The following is a 9363-nucleotide window of genomic DNA, read 5'->3' as shown; positions in this document are numbered from 1 at the left end:
ACCACGGTTCCAGAAGAGACGGCAGGAATGCTGCCTCACTTTGTCCTCACTTTGACTTCTGCACGGCCCTGTGACTGATGGTGCCAAGTTGCTTCTCCTCAACCTTGCACAGCAGTCTGTGCTCCAGCTTCTCATCAGTAAAGAAACTGGTTTCATTTGTACTCTCCTTCCCTCTTTACAAAACCCTAAGAACTAACTAAGTGTAGCACTTTTCTTTTAAGAGGGTTCCATTTTCGAAGGCTTTTTTTTCTTTTTGAAGTGAAGCATTCAGTAGCTGTGCATAATTCTCCCACCCAGAAAACCTCCCTCCCTCCTTCCTTCCCAATAAAAGGAAGAGCTGATGTGGTTAAATAAATATTCATTAACTCTGAATTGATAATAAAATATACAGTATTGTGATTAAAACGAAATCTTCCTTTTTTTCCATTTTAACTAGGCCAAAGGTTTTGAAGATTTAAAATGCCTTCTTAACTTTTAATTGCCTCCCAGATTCCTAATATATCGGACATTTATTCTGTAACCACCAAGTCTTAGACTCTTTCATATAAATAACATATCACTTAAGCTTCTTGACAAATCTGGGGACAGCACTATTATCCCTCTTCTACAAACAAGGGCCTGAGGTTCTGGAAAACAAGCAGGCTTGTCCAATGTCACGGAGCAAGTAATAGAAATAAAATTCAAATCCTGGCCTCCTGACTCTAAGCTCGATATTGAGTCAATTATCCTACAGTTATTACCTGGGTAGGTACAACTGCTGAGAATAAATAGGTGATCAAACTTCAGAGTGTCTACCATGCCGAAGAATCCCATAGACTTTTTATCCTTCACTCTCAGGTAGCAGTTTCTCATGTATTTTGCAAGGTTAGCATGCTCCCGTATTCTCCTTCCTCCCAATTCATGTTTGTTTCACCTGCAGATATTATAATATCCATATCCTCAGACTTTCTTCCTTTATAGAGCTTTTTAGAAAAACCAGTCATTGGAGAGGAGTATAGAACTAAATATGCAATGACACAGGGTGACATGACCCAAAGAATTCCTTCCACTGCATTCAGTCTCTAAGTGGCCCATTTCTAGTCCATCATGCAGTCACCAAGTACAGGCAGTGCTGCCACGCACACCAGAACTCATACAGAATCTTTCTAAAGGATCCCTGCAAAATGCATTGTTTTTATAACTGCCAGTTAGGTGATGCCTCGGCTGCATTTGAGGAAGAGTGGGGACATCCAGTGGCTGTGAAGGTTGATAACAACTGAAATATCCCTACAGTGATATGTGATGATTTGATACAAACTCTTGTGCTGCAAAGGGTCTCAAAACACTTTTGGTTTTGGTAATTTTTAAATTATAGTAAGTGGGATCCTATGGCAGCCAGCATATTTGTATTTAAAGTTCAATTGGCAAGTATATCTCCCCTCAAAATTATGTTTTTGAATAACTGGGACATAGTCCACTGCTCAGAGTGAGCTACCACATTAAACCAAAGTACATGATGAGATTAACTTCTTTGTTAAAAAAAAAACTGAACATAATAAACTGTTCAACTTGGTCCATTTATAAAGATGACCTTCTGCCTCAGGGTGTGCAAGGTACACCAATATTGAAAGGAGTCTTCTTTTAGACAGGACAGAGGAAAATGAAAAAGTTTGAGGAGTCAAGAGGTCTCATTGACCAGCTAGTGTAATTTGGGAATTAAAATCATTCAACGAGGAAAGACAACATTGAATATAAAGCTCAGGTAGATAGCTCACCTAATGATTCTTCTAGAATAGATTTCCTTTCTGAGGTCTGCCATCTCTGTTTTGTGGGAACACAATGTTATATTTCAGGATTGCTTTGGAAAGACTGAGGATCAAGAGACCAGTGTTCCCGCTCTGACTCTCCCACTCATTAACCATCTGACCCCAAGCTAGTCAGCACACAGTTGAAACTCAGCTTTCTCATCTGTAAAACAAGTCAATGAGATAACCTCTAAGGGTCTGTCATTATAAAACACTCCCTCATCCCATTTCCTTGTTTGTCATGTAAATATTTGTCTAATATTATGGCTGTACTAAAGTCATCTGACACCTTGAGGTATTTTAGAAGACTCCTTCTAAAAGAAAGAACCATAGAAGTTTCATTAGCAGAAAAATAAAAACACACTCTGTATTAGCAAATTATATACTCACATTAAGCTAAATGATATATGGCACAGAAATGCCTTGTATTGTATCCTCCTCTAAACTCCAAAAGTACTTTATTATACCTCCTGTCTTCTGTGAGATGCAGAAGGGAGGATGAAAAGAGAACCCAGGAATCCTGCATTCTCACTCCCTGTTCTAAACAGTAATTATTATGATTTTTTTTGGGGGGGGGGCAGGGTACAGGGAAAAAATGCTTGTGCCATGGTTCTCAACAGTTTGCCATAAAGTGCATTTGAAGATGGTTCTCATTTTTATCCGCCTACACAGGAATAGGAGGCAGATCAGCAATGAGGTATATCACAGGAATTGGCTTTCTCGGTCTTAAGAAGAGCCATTGCATTTCTTGCCTGAAGTTTAACTTGATTATGCATTCATTAAAGACGAGTGATGGCGACGATTAAACAAAAACATCTTTAAAATGCAGAGTTCATTTCAGCCCATTTGGTTTTGTTACACACAAATTGGATTTGCATTGCATCCTGCACAGCAGGTACTCCACTTGAAATCAAAGACAGATGCTTTTATGGGATTAAAAAGAAAACCTAGAGGGAGGGGGAGGGGGAGGGGCTGGAGATTGAGAGATTTTGCATTTCGGTAATAATGGCTCCAAAATGAAATAGTGATCATATTGCCGCTTTATCCATAGAAGTGTTTGGGCTATAATTAAAAGGAAACAAGAACCCCTCATCATAACTTGAATCATTGTCAAAGAAGAACATTTAATTTGCAAGGGGGAAAATGACTTTTCCCATAAATGCCTAATAATACCTTAGCATATTTGAAATTTAATCATAAGTGGCTTAGAATTAAACCATTTGAATTTATTGCTGAAACATTTCAAGTGGTGACATTAAATGCTTTGTTTGAAATTAGCCATTAATTCAAAAGTCTTCTTTGGAGCTGCTGTGGGAGTTTAACTCCTTGTCTGTAAACAAAAGTCCCTGGTTCTCACTCTATGTAATTAATCTTCATTCCTCTAGAACACTCATATTGCTGGCTATTTACTCTGATCCTTTTGGTTAAATTACTCTGGACACTATAATTTTATAATTGATATCATCTGCTGCTTTTAAATTTGCATATACCTATCAGCTTATTGGACATCTGTTGGGAACACTAACTAAAAATAAAGTCAGACTGACAGAGCCCCAGTGTGCCTCACCTTTCCATTACTTCCAAGAAACTTTGTACAGGGAATGTGGTTAATCGCTTATAATGTCTTGCAGAGGGTCTCACTCTGTAACAGGCTTATATTAGCATTTCTCATCTATTTAATGATTGCATCTTATGATAGATTGATTGCACTGATGGCCCCTATTATTGGCCTCCCTGTATCTGTGTTCACTGCAATGTAAACTTGCAGATCTTCTCATGAAGAAGTGGAATCTTATTTCTGCAGCTCTTGAATCTGAGCTAGGCTTGTGATTTGCTTTGGTCAAGAGTTTGGTGAAAAAATGATATGCCAGTTCTAAGTCTAGGCTCTGGAGGCCTTGCGCATTCAGCTCTTTCTCTTTAACCCCTGATTCTGCAGTGAGAACAGACCCAGGCTAGCCTGAGATGTGTGGCCCAGTAACCCTGTAAGTTCTGCCAACATCTAACCTACCCCCATATGCAGAGCTGCCAGGGAAAGCAGTCCTGAGAGGAAGTTTATAGCACTACAGGCCTACCTCAAGGAACATAGTCAATCTATTCTGTTCCATTAATTATTATGCCTATTTCACACTCTACTGATTAAGGTAAGTTTTATAGTAAATCATGAAATCAGGTGGCATTCATTCTTCATCTTCATTTCTCCTTTTCAAAATTGTTTTGTCTATTCCAGATTCTTTGCCTCTCCTTATAATTTTAGAATCAACTTGTCATTTTCTATGAAAATCACATTCACACTAAGATTTTTTTATTGGCATTAGATTGATTCTATATATCCATTTATAAAGAATTACTCTTAACTATATTAAATCTTCCAGTCTATGAATATGATATATCCTACCCTGGATTTAGGTTTTCTTTAATTTTCTTTAATGTTCTTTTGTTTCTCACTACACAGGTCTTGTACGTATTTTAGCAAATTTTGTCTAAGTATTTCAGAAAGTATTAACTCCATTTTTTAAGTGAGAGAACAAGATGATCAGGAAGATTATATAGTTCATCCAAGGTCACACAGCTAGCAAGTGGCTGAGCCAAGATTTGAACCCAAAAGTGACTGAACCCAAAGACCATGTTCTTAACCACTAGGCCAGCAATTGTCAGAGCAAAGATATGAGGAGTTAAACCAACTAGGAAGTTTTTTTTCAAATCTTACACACCACCTCACTAGACATTCTGATATCTCATTAAAGAGAGGATTAGTGAGCCTGGATAGCTTGAAAAGCTCCCAAGGTGTTTCTGTTATAGCCTGCTGGTTGAGAACGACCGAGTAAGGCTTTTTGCAGTCATCAGACTCAGTATGGTCAATTTTAGCTCATCACCATTTGTAGCCCTTTCTACCTGGTTTCTAAAAAGATCAGGCCAGGAAAGAGAACTAGCTTGGCATGACAACAAGAGCCAGACAGAGCCTATGTTACCAGATACAGCTTTATAAACAACAAAAATGGATTTCGCTCCCACATTCTGGTCGCACCTAAGCTTCTATCCTATGAATAAGCTTATAGTCTAATCATTAAAGATAAGACACAGAAATTAATTTCGAATGCAAGTAATGTTTTAAAGTCTGACATTTATTTAGTTTTTCTTCACCTATTCTACTTTAACCTATTTTGTTTCCCTTCTGTCTCTCCTCCCTTTAATAAGTTGAACATTTAGTTTTGAAGAATGGAGAAGCAAGCAAGAAAAAATGGGATAATATATTGCAGATTAGATGTGCCATGTTTATAGAAAACAGGGTCATGGTCATGGGCAACCTCCAGTATGGAGCCATGCTCAGGAACTTCCTGCCTGCTGTGGGACTCGTCATGATATGCTGGCTGGGGGATACACCATTGAAAAGAAATGGGCTCAGTAGTGAAATCTGTGTATCTGTCACAGAGGAGAAGATGGCTAATATTTCACAAATAAACTATTTGAATGAAAATCAAACTTTTAATAGATATTATTCATTGTAATATTAATAATTGCTAAAATTTATCTAGTCTACTAGGTACAATTACTGCCTTTGGAGATTCATAGGATAAAAAGGGAGAAAAAAGATCATGTTTACTTCTCTATTTTTGCCTTTCTGTTGTTGTTGTTGTTCTCTTTTTCTACTTTTTTTTATATATGTTTACTTCTCTCAAGTAATTTTCACTTCATAAGGGAGAAAACAGACATGTGTAAAAGACAATTCAAGGTATCCCCAAGTCCAGTCTGCAGGACGCCCTGACGTCCTGGCACCCTGATATAAATAAGCAGGCATCTTATATGAAATAGCAGGGTACCTGGACACACTAGAGCTGAGTCAATATGGCCTAGATCAGGCGTCCTCAAACTACGGCCCGCGGGCCACATGCGGGTGTTTTTGCCATTTTGTTTTTTTACTTCAAAATAAGATATGTGCAGTGTGCATAGAAATTTGTTCATAGTTTTTTTTTAAACTATAGTCTGGCCCTCCAACGGTCTGAGGGACAGTGAACTGGCTCCCTGTTTAAAAAGTTTGAGGACCCCTGGCCTAGTTAGTTGATGTATCTGAGTGTATGTTTTTATCTATAAAATAGAATGAAAATACATGCTTTACACATTTTTCATGAGTTTTAACAGAGATAATAGAAAATGCTCAGTAAACTGTCAACATTGTTATTGGTGCTGATGGTGGCAGCAGTAGTAGGAATAGAATGATTATCATCTGTCATCCAGCCACTGCCTATAAGCCTACCTCAGTTAAATTACTTCTGTCTTCACATATTTTTAGCAAAACACATGGTACCCTTTTATCAATAAACTTATTTGGTTCCATACCTCTCATTCAATGGAGTTCCAAACATTGTCAGAATACCAGAACCAAGATTCAGATGCCTGAGTGCTGACTGTGGGACCATTCATGACCTTAGAGCAAGTTTACCTTGTTGTTAATCAGACCTAGAACATTGTTACAACTATTTGGGATCTGCGTTACTCCAAGTCAAAACACTTCCAATCCTCAAAATCTGCCCATCTACATAAAGACCTCTGTCTTGACCTCTGATGTAATCTTTGGTGTAATTTCCCCTAGAGCAAGCATGTCAAACTCGTGGCCAATGTGTTTGACATGCTTGCCCTAGAGTATCTGGCATCCTGTCATGATTAGCACTCTTGATTGATCCATTCTGGAAAGACTGTATTGCTTTACAATAGATAGAGCCACGTCTTTTTAAATGTTGAACTATAATAATACAGAACGTTTGAATCTTATTTGTCATAATGACTAACATCTAAATAGCATTTTAGATTAGAATAATAACCTAATTCCCACACACCCAAATAATAACCTTGAAGGAAAGATATTATTTCATCCCCACAGTGAGGAAATTGAGACTGGAAAAGGTGAAGTAAATTTCCCACTAATATACTAGTATACCCAAGTTAAAATTTAGAACCAGGTCTTCTGACTCTATCACCTATGAGTTTATCATGCCCAAACTTCTATTTGGTCAAATAATCCCTTTTGCCAGCTTAATCAAAACATGCACTTATTTTTTCACTCCAAAAATATTTAGTGAGTAACTTTATGTTACAAATACCTTTGTCCTCGAAAATATTCACATTCTAGCAAGAATACAACGCTGTAAACACAGGAGTGGTGTCGTATTCCACCTGGAATTATCAACTCCTAACACAGTATCTGGCATGAAGCATATTTACTGAATGGATTGATTGATTAATTAATTAATAGTATATGAATGAATATATTAAAAATTAAATTACCTTTTAAGGCAAATGTTAACAATGAGAAATTACTCTGAAAAAGCACAAGTGTTATAAATGTTAAGCAGTATAACTGTATTCAATTTTAGGTGGAATTTTAATTTCAATTAGAATGCCAGAGTGAGTTCTTAGATAATTTTAATAATGTCTTTTTTATCCTAGTTAACATTATTTTCTTCATATTCAACATACCATTGGTAGGAAGACTGTTTTAAGTTCCTACTTCAAGTGTTCTTGAGTTCTTTGACCTGATTGCAATCACTTCAGCAAATGCACCCACACCCTGATGCTGTCATTGCCAAAATTCCCATATGGAAGGGGAGGAGCTCTCTCAGAGGACTTGGCACAAATCCTTAGAATACACTCATCACATTCTATTATGATTATCTGTTGACATGTCATTTTCCCCCTCAAATCAATGCCACTTGATACTTCACCTACCAAAAGTTTTCAAGATTTTAAAACACAACTCACAACTTTTTAAGTAAAATTTTCTCCTTGAAAGATTAACCCAAAATAAAGTTCCTTTATATTTAGAAAATATTTAACAACACCTCCACTGTTCAGTTCAGTTTCCTTAATACGTCCCTTTCACTAAAGTTGTAAATCAATACATAAAGTCCTAAAATGAATATTAAATTTCTGAAACACATCTAAGCTAATTTGAGAGGACAGTTTTGAGGTAGAGAGTCCTCTGTCTCCAGCTGATGGCAATGGTACCCAGGTTAACACATTTCATTACAAAAGGTTAGTCTACCCAGGCATTACCAAATTATTAGTTAAAACACAGTACTGTGGGTCTAAGAACTTCATGAGGCACTTTCAAACAGAAGTCATGGACCTTGTGCTGATTTTTTATATAAGACAAATTTAAAGTAGCTTCTTTTAGTTTAAGAAAAATATTTAAAGACTAGGTAAACTCACTGTTTTAATAACAGAGGGTCATTGCCTCAAATTCATTTTCTTATGTGTTAAACTTGCTTGTCATTTTATGTGATAGTTGTGTTCAGAGACTCCAGTGTCGTTAGAATCTGATAATTACCAATTCCTCAGAGAAGGAGAAGTACTAGCAGTATTTTGGAAGCTCAGTGTCTGAGATAGTTGAACTAGTTCTTGATGTGATCTGTTACTGAGACCCTTAGAAGGCCAAGATTTTCCTACTTAAATATGCCACACACGGGTGTTTGGAGTTTACACTGTATACCAGCACCACCACCACCACACATTTGTATTTGCTTCAGACTTCTGAGAGGGACAAGACCAGAAACAGTATTTGACTCCCAGGACTCTCAGAATTAAGCTAAACAAGAGTAGGTAGTTGATTTTAAGTAAAGCTTGGAACAAAATCTATAATAATAAAAGCATAATATGCTAATTAGACCGGACAGCCAAACAACCTTCCAAATGAAGCCGGGGCTGTGCAGGCCGAGGTAAGCCACCGTGGCTGCGAGGGCCAAGCCCTTTGCACGAATTTAGTGCATCAAGCCTCTAGTATTTTTTTTTTTTTTTTTTACATCGATCAGTTGCCTCCTGCACACTCCCTACTGGGGATGTGCCCGCAACCAAGGTACATGCCCTTGACCAGAATCGAACCTGGGACCCTTGAGTCCGCAGGCTGACGCTCTATCCACTGAGCCAAACCGGCCAGGGCGTGGCCTCTAGTATTATATAAATGGGATAGTATGTGGCATTCGTTGTTTAGCTGTGTATTACCTATATACTATTCTTTATACAAATTCTAAAGCCCATCCTTTCAATTCATTATTCCCCCAAATTATTTTCAAAACATAATTTCAGACTAATGATGGTCAGAAAGTTCATTTTAATGGTGAACACAATAGAAGTAAAAGACTCACAGACAAGTTAAAGAGGAAGTTTGGAGAAGGAATATTCTGTCAGAAGAATTCCAGCCATATTGGCAATAACTCAGTGACAGTGGTTATTCCTATAGTCTACTGTCGAAGGACTGACACATTTCATCAAAGCTTCCACTCACTGCCTCAGCCAACTGTCGCTGGTAAATGACTTAATCTTTGCTAAACTTTTATGCAGGAAAAGCAGAGTAGTTGAAATACACCCACATATAGACCTAAAACTCTAATGAGATCATTTGACATTCTGATTGATAGGAAATCTACATTATGTTTTGACTTGCCTGCCACCCTTGATATGGTGTATTTCCAGTCTGAAAGGTTCAAACATGATAGTTATTTTACAGTACATCCCAGCTGTAGCTGAGAAAGAAGAAATGTGGAAATGAATGAGTTAATTGCCAGTTATTTGTTACAAGGTAAATTTT

The sequence above is a fragment of the Cnephaeus nilssonii genome, assembly GCF_951640355.1.
Source record: "Cnephaeus nilssonii genome assembly, chromosome: 6".
In the NCBI taxonomy this organism is placed as follows: domain Eukaryota; kingdom Metazoa; phylum Chordata; class Mammalia; order Chiroptera; family Vespertilionidae; genus Cnephaeus; species Cnephaeus nilssonii.
Note: the sequence above shows the minus strand (reverse complement) of the source record.